Source organism: Heterocephalus glaber, unplaced genomic scaffold, assembly GCF_053883595.1.
Source record: "Heterocephalus glaber isolate CG9 unplaced genomic scaffold, H.glaber_assembly_v1.0 deba00000281, whole genome shotgun sequence".
NCBI lineage: Eukaryota > Metazoa > Chordata > Mammalia > Rodentia > Bathyergidae > Heterocephalus > Heterocephalus glaber.
Genome location: NW_028258139.1, coordinates 15,008,125 through 15,021,151, shown reverse-complemented (window position 1 = coordinate 15,021,151; position 13,027 = coordinate 15,008,125). Strand labels below are relative to the sequence as shown.

General features: G+C 43.5%; 1 protein-coding gene across 30 annotated transcripts in view; it reads right to left on the bottom strand.

Moving 5' to 3' along the window:
- Ptk2 (protein tyrosine kinase 2) overlaps positions 1-9,224 on the bottom strand; it is a 347,380-nt gene extending 338,156 nt beyond the window's left edge. For 21 of the 30 annotated variants that reach the window (XM_087187061.1, XM_087187045.1, XM_087187125.1 and 18 more), the window contains exon 1: positions 9,073-9,205. The gene's annotated coding sequence lies outside the window, so the exon portion shown is untranslated. Of the gene's footprint in view, positions 1-9,072 lie in introns of all 30 variants that reach the window. The other 9 variants (XM_087187080.1, XM_087187090.1, XM_087187087.1 and 6 more) reach the window with 4 other exon arrangements.
- Between the last annotated feature and the right edge of the window lie 3,803 nt (positions 9,225-13,027).

The window sequence follows — 13,027 nt, the reverse complement described above, 5'->3', positions numbered from 1 at the left end:
CTTTATTACCCAAAACTGGAAACAATCCTCTATAAATAGAGCTATACATTCCCAAACATCTGGAAGATGACAATTCTAAAACATGCACAGATCTTCAAAGGGTCAAGAATAGCCAAGCCTCCCTCCAAGAGAACAAAATGGGAGGACTTCCAAATGTGATAGGATGGGGCTGGGGATTTAGCTCAGTGGTTTCACCGCCTGCTGCGCAAGCGGAAGGAACTGAGTTTGATCCCCAGTACCAAAAAATAAAAATAAAAATAAATAAAAACCCCCAAATGTGACAGGATGTATCATAAAGCTGTGCCTCAACTTTTTTTTTTTTTTGGTACCAGGGATAGAACTTGGGACCTTGCGCTTGCAAGGCAGGCGCCAGAACCGCTGAGCTAAATCCCTGGCCCTGTATCATAAAGCTGTAATAATATAGGCAGCTTAGTCACAGTGGAATGGAAAGAATAGTCTATGTGTGCGCGCACGCGTGTGTGTGTGTGTGTGCGCGCACGTATACATAAAATAGAGCAAGAAAGAGACAGAGACACACACACCCTTAATCTACAATAAAGGTGGCAGGCATGACAGAACCAGATGTTGACCCAACCTTTAAAAACTGAAATTGGGGGCCGGGGATGTAGCTCAGTGGTTCTGCTGCCTGCCTTGCAAGCCCAAGAACCTGAGTTCAAATCCCAGTACCAAAAAAAAAAAAAAAAAACAACTGAAATTGGCTCCCTTCTTTTTTTTGGTACCGGGGATCAAACTTGGGACTTTGCGCTTGCGAGGCAGGTGCAGGCACCACTCAGCCAAATCCCTGGCCCTTGGCTCCTTTCTTTATACTATACAATTTATAAAATTAAAGGCAAAAGACAAACTTAGAAAGCAATCAGAAAGTACAAGAGGAATTAAGTTTATGACCTCAGGTTAGAGAAGACAAAAAAAGCATCAACTCTAAAGGAAAAGGCTGATAAAATGGACTACATTAAACCTAATGTGTTGCCAGGACATGGTGGTGCACACCTATAATCCCAGCACAGGGAAAGCTGAGGCAGGAGGATCACTGTGACTTCAAGACCATCCTAAGCTAAATAGTAAGTTCAAGGCCAGCCTCAACTACTGTACATAGTAAGACCCTGTCTCAAAAATAAATAAATGAACAAACCTAATGTCTGTTCATTGAGAAACATCACTGAAATCAGTGACTGCATATCCTAAAATAGGTGAAAAGGGGCCAGAGATTTAGCTCGGTGGTGCCGGCGCCTGTCTAGCAAGCTCAAGGTCCTGAGTTTGATCCCTAGTACCACACACACACAAAAAAAAGGTGAAGAGAGTGACAGAATATGTAATTGACAAAATATAATAAAGAAGCTACAAATCAAAGAAAAAAATTAATCAAATATTAGCATTTCGTGAAACAGTAAGTCCAAATGGCTAGTAAACACATAAAACTATGTGCAATCTTGCCAGAGACTTAGCTCAGTGGCACTGCCTCGCCTCACAAGCGCAAGGTCCAGAGTTCCATCCCTGGTACCAAAAAAAAAAAAAAAAAAGTCCAATCTCATTATAAGGAGGAAAAAACTATCAAAAGCCACAAGGCAATAACACTAGAGAAACCAAGAAAAAGAGGGAAGAGAAGGGGAGAAGAGATATTACAAAAGTAGAAAAGAGGCAGCTGTGCTAAAGAATAATGGCCAAGGGTTGGAGCCTAACTTCTTAGCAGTAGCACAGGAGAATCATTTACTAACATTTACTGAAAAGCTATATAGGCCAGGCACTCTTAGAAGTACATTTAATAGGGGGCACAGTCTGTAGCTGACTATAAATTATAACTTTAACTCCACTTGACCAATCTTAAAGAGAAACTGTCCCAGATCACTTTTTCCTGCCTTCTCGCTTCTACTTTTGCTTTCACTGAGCTCCACAGTTGAAAGTTGATGGGGAAAGGGAAGTATTCACATGGAAACATCCTTTTCATTGTTTCGAGTTGAGATTAAACCACAATTTCATGTTTATCCCTGTTTCTTCTCCTCTACCTGTGTAGCATATCTTACAACAAAGCTCCATCAAGGTCATTTACCTTAATCTTTCTGATTGACTCCCTTCAGACATGATCTTTTTGAGTTTTTGTTTTTGCATTTCTGAGGCTTGAACCCAGGGCCTTTGAACAGAGCTACATCCCTGGACTTTTTTTTTTTGGACATGGTTTCCCCTAAGTCATCAAATTGTCCAGGCTGGCCTCTCAGAGCCAGTGTATGCCACCACAACCAGTTTCAGACAAGATCTTTCTGAAAGTCTTTCTACTGTTCCTCATTTATCTATAGTCCCCAAGTATCAACATGGTGACAACTCAAAAAACCTTGGCACAAGTCTCTTCATTCATCAAACAAACTACCCGGTGACCACCTGTAATAGCTAAGTGGGTTGGCTCAGATACCTAAGGACAACAATTTTTGTCACTAAACTTACAATGTTCCACTTGATGACAGATGCACCAAATTATGAATAACATATAACAGATATAAGGCATCACCAACTTCATCTTTACAGATCCTTTAAATTTACCTTTTCTTAAAAAAAACAAAAAAAGGGCAAAGGCAAAAAAAAAAGTATTAAATTTAGGTATGAATTCAGTGCTAGGCACAAAAGTAATTCTGCTTCATTAATCACCCCAAGACTTGGCAATCAATCTGACTCTAGTATAACCAGCCAATTTCTCAGCACAAAAACAAACCCACCAGGGAACCTAACTTATGCCTTAACACCAACGTACACACATTCTATTTACCAAAAGTCTCATGTCCAGAAGCCACATGAATTGTTCATTTAAATCCCAAACCAAGACTCAAAAGAATGAACTGGTCCAAGCATAAAATATTCAAAATCCCTAGATACAGTGCAGCCTCAAGCTACAACCAGCCTGACATACGAACTTGGGTTAATTAGGTTAATGGAAGATTCATCTGCCTCTTGTTATCTATATTATGTACCCAAGTAAACATCCAGATCTCAGCTGTATTGACTTATAACCAACTCTCCCTCGTGAACCAATCGAGTTTGTAAGTCAAGGATAAGTAGTTGTGAGGACTGCCCAAGGTTCTGAAAATCCCCCAAAAAGGTGAGGGAGGAGGCAGAGATTTAACTCGATGGTTCTGGCACCTGCCTTGCAAGTGCAAGGTCCTAAATTCAATTTCCCGCACACACAAAAAAAGTGTGTGTATATGTGTGTGTGTGTGTGTGTATATATATGTGTGTGTATATATATACATACACACACACACACACATATATATATATGTATGGTTCCTGAACATATGACTTTCAAACACTGCCAAGAATCAAACCACCCAGCCAGCAAGTTCGAACAGCTGGTTCGGCCCTAACCCCAGAATCTGATTCAGGTCAGAAATGGGACCTGACCATTTGCATTTCACAGGTGTAGGTGAAAGTAATGCTACAGTCCCATCATTGCTTAAAGAGCCGCAGAAAGCCCCCAGTGCTTTTGGCAATGCATTTGTATGAATTTCTTCCAAGAAGTATAGCAATCAATGGAGAAATTCTCCAACGAAGACCAAGATAAAAAATCTCAGGAACAGATTTCCTACCCAGATATTGACTTCCCCTATTATGTAATAGTATTTTCACCTGTCAGTTTCAAAATAATTTATCTGAACAAGAAGGCAGTAAAACACTTTTTGGGCAAGGTCAAGCATGAGTAAGTCTGGTGTATAAATGAAACTTCAGCATTAGGAGGATGGTTGCTCTTTTACACAGCTCAGGGCATAACGTTAAACCCTTGTAAAGCATCCAATAAGTTCAGCTGATTAACACAAGATACACTAGAGCTTCTGGACCTCAAGTTTAAAACTAGTTTTTGTCTGTTTGGTAGTACTAGGGACTGAGATAGGTCCTCACTAAATTGCTAAATTGTCCAGGCTGGGCTAGAACTTCGATCTTCCTGCCTCAACCTGCCTGAGCTGGAATTACAGGTGTGTGCCACCACTCCCAGCTGATGCTAGTTACTTTAAAATAAAGCAGGCAAAAATGAAAACAAGTTTTTCCTTAATATCAAGTTTCACGTGACTTTTAGACAAAGTTTTTAAACAAGGCAAACAAAACAGTAGATAGCTGAAAATAAACTTTCTCCAATAATTAATACACCTGAATTCTTGGACATATATATAATCCACCAAGGAAGATATGTATATAATATATAAAATTGTTAGGCTGATTCATCATCAATCCATGAAAGACAAACATATGGTCAGAGAGTAGATACAGCAAGTACCAACATTCACAGCAGAATCCAAACCAAATGACAAAGGACTTTAAAAAATATGGGGGGCCGGGGATTTAGCTCAGTGGTTTCGCCGCCTGCTGTGCAAGCGCAAGGACCTGAGTTCGATCTCTGGTACCAAAAAAAAAAAAAAAAAAGAATATGAGGAAGTGCAAGGACCTGAGTTCGATCCCTGGTACCAAAAAACCAACCAACCAAACAAACAACAAAAAAGAATATGAGGACCGAAAAGGGATCCTAGGTACAGATCATTGGAAACTAGACTTCAGGAGTTCTTCTGAGGCTTGGTTATGGTCCAGTAATCCCAAACAATGGAGAAGAAAGTAGGTCAACTCCTAAAAGCAGGATGGAAAATTGTACGGTAAGAATGAGTACATTCATTGCAGAAACATTTACAGAGAACCAATGTGTTAAAGACTATAAATACTAAGGATTTTCTGCAAGGGACACACACCTGGGTGAGGAGAAATAATGGAATATTTTCCCTTTGTCCCACAAAACTATAAATGTTCCCCTAGTAAACAATGACCCCAAAAATATCACCCCCCCAAAAAAACTGTAAATGTAGGCATTACTAAAACATGTTTTTGGGCAAATAAGAAGCATCAATCACTACACCACAAATTATATACTTTTATTCAACTAGTTCATTATAAATTGATTCAAACAATTTTGATACATTCATTGAAAAGTTTACCTATTATTGTTTTACGTTGGTCAGACCAGATGTTTAAGTTCTGAAAGTGTCAGATTCAAATAGAAAATGTGGTTATCTGAACTTTCCAGGCTTGGTAATTCACACTTGCATAACTTACTCCTACTTCAAGACTGGGCTAAGTGATAAAACACACTCATTAAAAAAAAAAAAAAGAGAGAGAGAGACACTCCTGCTTTCCAGCCCTCCGGGCACGCTGACACCCACAGCTCCCTTTCCCTTTCCAGAGTCCAGCAGGCTTGGGCTCAGTGACCTGGGCAAGCTACTATAACTCCAACCTTCTGGTGTTTCATCTGTGTAAAGAAGATGGAAGCAGCACCTGCAGCCCAATGGTTCTCATGGGGAACAGAGAAGACAAAGCTCTGAAGCGCTCAGCTCAGGTCTGGCACTGGATGGACAAAGGAAGTTACTTACAATCCAAGCCCCTACCAAATGCCACAGATCTACACAAAGGCAACTCAAAATACCTACAGGGGCCCAGTAACATGACTGTTCTTCTCCAATACCGGATCATATTCAATCTATGACTTTAGTTATTTTTTTGTTTCTGAAAAATTAATTTACAGTACATGGAAATGTACATCAGTGAGATTTAGAGAATATTGTTTTCACTTAACTTTAATCATGGTTTATAAGGAAACACCTTTATGTTCTTAAAAACGGTGAACTTTGAGGGACGCTACTCATGTTTTTCTCTGAAGCTTCCAGCTGCTAGAGATGGGAACAGTGCCACTCAGGCAGAAACCAGTATTTCCCATTTTGCCTATAAATCATTAATGTTTACGCAGATCAGGCTATAACAGCAAGTCCTAAGAATTCCATTTAAACTGAAACCTGAAATATATAAGCTTATCTAATCTTAATTTCTATCACAGAACCCAGTAAAAGTAAAATAAAAATAAAAAAGTTGTTATCGATTACAGGCTTCATAATCAAAAACACATTTAAACAGTTCTGAATGATAAAATCTGGCACAAGTCCTTGAAATCAGTAAAACCAGAGATGTAAATTTCATTTCTCTTGCATTAGGTTGCCTTTTGGCAGTCATGAAATGAAATAAACTTCTGCCAAAATGATGGTAGAGAGAAAAGACAAGAATGAGATCAAATAATCCAACCTAAGTACAGTTTAGAGGTAAAAAAAAAAAATAACTTCTCAATGCAGGTTGGCAAGATTAGTGACCCAGAGAATACACCCAAAGAGGAGCCAGACCTGCTCTTTGCTACTTCCCATCCCAACCTCAGGACTGGTAACCATCTTAACAATCCAAATGCTTGGATGCATTCACAAACTGCCTGAAGTATGTTACTACTGACTCACACAAGGTCATTTACTTTGCCCCAATTTTAAAACTTTGCATCTTAGATAATGTATACAGGCATCAGTAAAAACTTTCAAACACTCCCATAACAATGTATTACAAATTATTTAAGGAATCTTAGTAGAAGGAAACAGTAAAAAAAGCATGTTCTTAAAAATCTAGAGTTTTAAGGAAAAATAAGAGTACAGAAACTTTTTCTCAGATCTTTTTACCAGCAAAAAAATTACTTCATAAATATTAAAACTGGAGAATGTTTAACTTTATTGAAATATTAAAAAGAAATGATCTCAGTGAAAATTTCAAAACTGAAAGATTTATATAAACATTTTAAATTTCATCTTTTGTAACTCTTTAGGTAACTATTTTCTCAAATTTAAGACACCATAAAGTAGAGAGAAAAATGTTTCCATAAAATTTTTAGGGATATGAAGATCCAACCTCACTCAAATTAATATTCCAAGAAAGGACAATGATTTTCACAATTGTTTTTTACTACATTATTGAACACAATGTAATACAAAACCATTTCTTCTAAAGGATCAATTTTTTAAGAGGCTAGTTTTAACAATACAATTTTCTTTTTTAGACAATTTCTCCAACTTCTTAGCAAGTTATCCGACTAGCTCAAAAACACGGTTTTGAAGACCGAGGATTAAGTTACATAATTCTCAGCAACAGATACGGTGCTTTACAGAAACTACTTCGCTTTTTAGAACGCCATAATGATCCTCACTGCTGCCTCCTAACTTCTGCTTTTCTCACTGCTACATCCGTGGAACTTTTTTTTTTTTTTTTTTTTTAACGAAACACTACTCACTCTCAAGAGGCTGTTAAGTCCCAAAAACTCTAGGGAGTCTGCCTGGTATTATTTGCTCCAAACTGTTAAGAATAGTTTTGCGTCAAGGATTTGTTTCTTGATGTACTACCTTTGCATGGATGTATACCGTACTTTAGTCTAATGTGATTATGGGCTCTTTCCACACAAATATATGTTTGAAACCATCTTTGTCTCTATTCCTTATTAAATTTTACTTAAAAGTAACTTGAAAGAAATTCTTCAAGTAAAATGTTGATCCTGATACTGTATCTGAAGCATTTAGTAAACTAAAATGTTCAAGGCACTGATGGTAGGTAGGTTCAGCTAGTTTTTCTCCAATGCGGATAGCCACCAATATAAAATGATTACATTCATAAAAGATACTGGAACACAAACATCCTTAACAAGTTTCTTGTTGGGACTTTTGTGTGTTACTCAGTGGCAGAGTTCCTGCCTTGTATGTAGGAGGCTCTGGATAGGATTCCCAGAAGTTTCCTGTTTAAAACTCACAGTTTTTCAGATAAAATAGAGTAGAACTAGATGAAAACATGGTATCTACTGTACCTCAAAAAAAAAAGTTGAATGCAAACCTGTATATATATCTTAATCTTCACATATTCTGTCCTACTTTTCAGGTTTTCAAAGTTGAGTCCTCTGATCAGTGTTCAATTGTCTTTCAAAGAGAAGATTTTTCATTACCATTTACGAACATGATATTAAGGGTGACGACGGTCAGATATTTCATTTCAAATAGTAATGGCCTATTTTTACAACCATGAAAATGTTCATAGTCTAAGTAAAAATCCCAGTAAGTCAAATCTTAAATATAAATCTCTAAACTCACATATTGCCTTCAGCTTGAACGTATTTCAACCAGTTCCTATAATTACTACAATATTACTATTATCTTAGACTCACTGCCAAAAACCCAGCTGCAGGCTAACTATACAAGAATGAGGCACTGTTGAAATGGCTCTCAGAGAGAAGGGGGGGGGGACTTTATCCTCCATGCCATTTCCCTACAAAATCCTGAAATTAAACGAAACCAACACACACACACACACACACACACACGCCCTTCTGAGATAAAACGGGGTGCTACAAAAGGAACCAAGAGAGAAAGACGGGCAGCAGCTCCCCCACCTAACAGCTCAGCGGAGTTGGGGTGGGGGCGGAGGCGCGGAGGAAACTTGGGCAGCACAATGACTCCCGGGCTCGGCTTGTCGGGAAGAAAGCCTCGGGCTCAGCAAACTCCCTCAGCCCAGGTTCGAAGTCGCAGCGCCGACCGGCTCCGGAACCCAGCCTGGCTGCCTGCAGCCCGCGTCCCCGCAGATCTCCCCCTTTCTCTTCTTCTCCCCTTTTGTTTTCCTGGCTTTCGGTCACTCCGACGGAGGCCGGTCCGTCCTCCGTCCTCCTCCCCGCGCCGCTTCGTGCGCCCCGCGCGCCCGCGGCCCCAGGCTCGCAGTCCTCCCGAGACCCGGCCTTCCTGCGCGTCCCCTGAATCCCCAGCTTCCTCACCTCCCAGGCTCGCCGTCCTCCCCGCGCCCCCCGCCTAACCCAGCCTCCCAGTGCGCTCCCAGCCCCTCGGGCGCCACCGGCCTCCTCACGTCCCCCAGTCGCCCAGTCTTCCTGCGTCTACCGGCCATCCCGTGGGGCCCCGGAGCGCCCCGGCTCCCCGTGCGCCCCGGCCTCATCTCCCCTGAGCGCTCCAGGCCCCCGCGCGCCCGGCCCCTCGGGCGCTCCAGTCTCCTCCAGTGCCCGGCCTCATCCTCCCATAGACCCCGGCCTCCCCTCCTCCGAAGGCGGCTGCGGGCCGCCGACTCGGGCGGGGCTGCCTCCGCTGCTCGCACTAGCAGGTCTGGCCCAGCTCTGCCTTCCGCCCTCGGGCCGCGGCCCAGCCCGCAACCAGCTCCAGAGGGGCCGCACCCCGCACTCACCCGGCCGCGGCTGAGCGCTAGGCTGAGGAGAAGCGGACAGCGGCGGGGCGGCGCCAGCGACGGCTGCGGCTCTCCCTCCCACGCGCACGCCAGGGCGCACGGCGGTCGGGCCGGCGGCGGGCTCGCGCCCTCGGGCCGTGCTGAGTCGGCGCGGGCCCGCGCGTGCGCTTTAGCGGTGAAGAGCGCGTTCCCCCTCATACAGCCGCGCACGCCCGACCGCGCCTCCCGCTCCTGCCCCGCCCCCAGGCGCGGGGCATGCGCGCCGCGGGACCGCGCGTGCGCAAACAAACGCCTCTGCCCCGGTCTCTAGCGTGGACTAAGGCTGCGGGGTGGTGGCACTACCCGGGAAATCCCTCTCCTAAGGTGGCGAGGCTGCGCCGCCTGTGGCCGTCGTGGGGACGCGCTGGCCGCATACTCTGCCTGCGAACTGTGCAGATTTCGGGAAGCCCCCCCTTCCTGCCCTCAAATCCCAAACGCGCCCCACCCCCCGGGCTGCTCAGCCTCACGGCCTACCCCCGCCCTGGCCTTTCCTGTTCCCTCCTGGCGTCACCGCACTGATGAGTGTTCTTGGGCCATTTTGCAGATAAGCAAACTGAGGTTCAGAGATTGTTTTAATGGCGCCCACCAGAGCTGAGCTGTTCCAAGATTTGATCTTGGATAGGGCCGGGGATTTAGCTCAGTGGTTCCGCAACCTGCCTCGCAAGTGCAAGGTCCCGAGTTCGATCCCTGGTACCAAAAAAAAAAAAATTTGATCTTGAAAGATGCTGTGAAAGGGAAAAACCCAGTCATGCAGTCATCCCTCCCCTAGGTTTTGAGGCTGGAGAAGGGCTTCTCCAGGCACTGGAAAGAGGCAACGGTCAATTGCCAAAGAGCTGGCCTGAGAGCCAGTTTCAGAGTGCTACTGATTGGTAAGGACATAAACGTAATGTGGGGTTGGGGGAAACCACAGAAGCTGAGGTCAGAGGGATTGAAAAATGCAGATAATGAGAGGGCCGGTTAAGGGTGAGTTTATTCTTTGGGCAGCAGGGAACCTTTGGAGGGTTTTAAACAGGAAGTGATAACTGATTTGTGTTCTTTAAAAAAAAAAATCACTGGCATTCTTGCGGTAGGAAATGAAACGAGAAGCGGGGACAACTTTCATTTTTATGTTGTCATTTTAATACGTGCCACTAGGCCAGGAACAGACAACCAGGTCAGGCACAGAGTTGTGAAAGGAAAATACCCAGAAAAACCAATACATTCTCAGGAGCTGTAGTTTGACTCTCAACGGAATCAGGTATAATAAAACACTTGGGCAAGATTTTATATATTTAAATATTTATTGTTCTTTAAGGTTGGATTCTGTTTGCTTTGTGTTCTGTTTTACTATATTTAAAATTGTAAGGGATTGTCCGTCAAAGTCAGCCTTGGAACTTTTTTTTTAGTGTGGGGGATCGAACTCGGGACTTTCTGCTTGTGAGGCAGGCAGTGGCACCACTGAGCTAAATCCCGGCCCTATCTCTAGGAACTTTGAACTTACTATGTACTGCCTAGAACCTCTTGCTCCCTTTTTCAAGCATTCTCTTAGAGGTCATCTCACTGATGTCTCCTGACCACTATGTGTGTAATGGGAATCTTCACTACCCTGCCACCTTCTCACACATCCTCTTGCTCTGCTGTTACGTAAAGCTCCTATTGTTCACCTCAGTCCAACACTATGTCCATTTTTTACTTCGTGTCTGGCCCTTCCACTAGAATATTAGATTCATTGGAGCAGGGACTTGGTTTTGTTCACTAGTGGGTCCCTGGCACACAATGAGTATTTGTTGAGTGAGTGAATAAAGCTTTGGATATTGTCAAGTGAGAGATATTTATTAAAAGTATAAGAAGAGTATAGAAGAAGGGGGAGGGGAATGAAAACACAAAAGGGATTGTATCAGGAGATCTTTGGGGGAAAAGGATTTGCAGTGTGGTAGACTTAAAAAGGGCCACCAATGGGCCTCCCATCAGTAAGTGAAATACCGTTATTCACCCCTTAAATGTGAACAAATCTTACTTTGACCAATAGAACGCACCATTCTACAAATTCAGAGCCCAGGCCTCCAGAGGCCCTCTGTGCAGCTTTTGTTTTTACTCTTACTGGAGCCCAGGCTAGCCTCCTGAGCAAGCCATGTGAAAGAGATTTGAGGCACTCTGGCTAACAAACTCTGAGCTGCCAGGCCTGTGGGTGTAAGACTATGCTAGGCCACCCAGACCCAGCCAAGTCGCTAGTAGCCATGTGAGGTCTGGAGAGAGCAGTGAAAAACTGCGCAGCTGGCCAACCTCAGAACTGTGAGCAAATAAAATTCATGTGGTTTTAAGACTCTGGGTTTAGGGGATTTTGTTACACAATAGATAGCTAATACATTTGCAGTTGATGTTCTTGAAGGGCAGCTTCAGTTATTCTCTTTTTCTTTTTTTAATTGTTTTTTGTTTTCTGAGACAGGGTCTCTCTATATAGTTCGGGCTGGCCTTGTCTGACTATGTAGCCCTAGCTGGCCTCAAATTCCTGCCTCAGTCTCCAGAGTGTTGGGATTTCAGATGTGTGCCAGGTGATTCTTCTTAATAAAAAAAAAATAATAAGAAAAGGCAGAAGGTAATACAAATGAATTGAGTAAATAGATTAAAAGAGGAGAAAGAGGAGACCAACCTAGGCAACAATACACTGTCTCACCTTTATGTCTTGGTGCACCTTGGGTGCCTAAGAGTCCAGATTTAGGAGTCAGATGACTGTTAGTGCAGACCCAGGCTCAAATTCAATCATTCACCAGCTTTCTAGCCCTGAGCAAGTGACGACAGAACATCTCTAAGCCCTGATTCCTCACCTGTTAAATGGGGCTTACACAAGGTCTACATAAATTCAGGTGGTTATGGCAAGAAATGAGCCACACAAAACAATAGAGTGCTTGACATATAGATGTTACCAATTAGCTATACCATTATTATGTGGAGTATTAATAACTTGGGTGAGAATGGACAGGACATTCAAAGGACCAGCATAGTATAGTAGTGTTAGGATGGCTGCCCCGTGTCTCTATCTCTAACCCTCATAGCAATCCTGCCATGGAGACTCTTATTGCCATCAACCCCATTTTATGGATATAAAAATCATGGCTCAGGACAAAAAGAATGGGTCAGGTATCGGGCTGGCATTTAAGAGTGTATCCTCTCCTTTCCCTCCCTAGCACAGTCTGCTGCACTCAAACCCTGAACAAACAAATGAAACAGAGAGCACTATTTGGCTTCCCCCTTTCCTGATTGCACCAGATGGGCCAGCCCTGCTGCCCTTGCTAGGAAGTTTTCAGGAAGCACTTCCTGTATGTTGGCAGAGCAGCTGCACTGAGCCCTGGGAGTAGTTCTCCTTGAAAAGTCCCCTGCCACCCTGGGCTAGGGAGGGCTCCCTTCTCTGAGAGGTTATTCCATGGTAGGGAAGCAGAAACACACATTATGTTTTAATTCTTAAACAGCACACAGTAATGACAGCATGGAAGCTCATGTCACCAAGGAGACACAGGCCCAGTTACCAAGCATATTACAGCACTAAGCAGCCTGCAAACCCATCTGGAGAAGCTGGAATAAGGGAAAGTGAGATTGGGAGATGTGCTGCCAATATTTTTCTGCCCAGTAAGATGTCACATAGCAGGTTACACTGACCCCCCAAGTGTTAAGAATCAGGGAAGAGAGAGCAGGGAGCAGCAGAATGGAGAACGTCTGGTGGGCCTGGGCTCCAATGTCTTCTACCCCACTGGCCCTAAGCAGGCTGTGCAACCTCTCTGAGTTTCTGGCTCACCTTCCTCATCTGTAAAATCCAGAGAGTGGGAAGGGAAGGCTATAAGAGCAAGAAGGCGGACAATGTCCCAGAGAAGGCATCCAAGGCAGAAGAAAGGCCCAAGGAGGGACAGTATGGGAGACCCAAGAACAGACTGGCTTCTTCAAC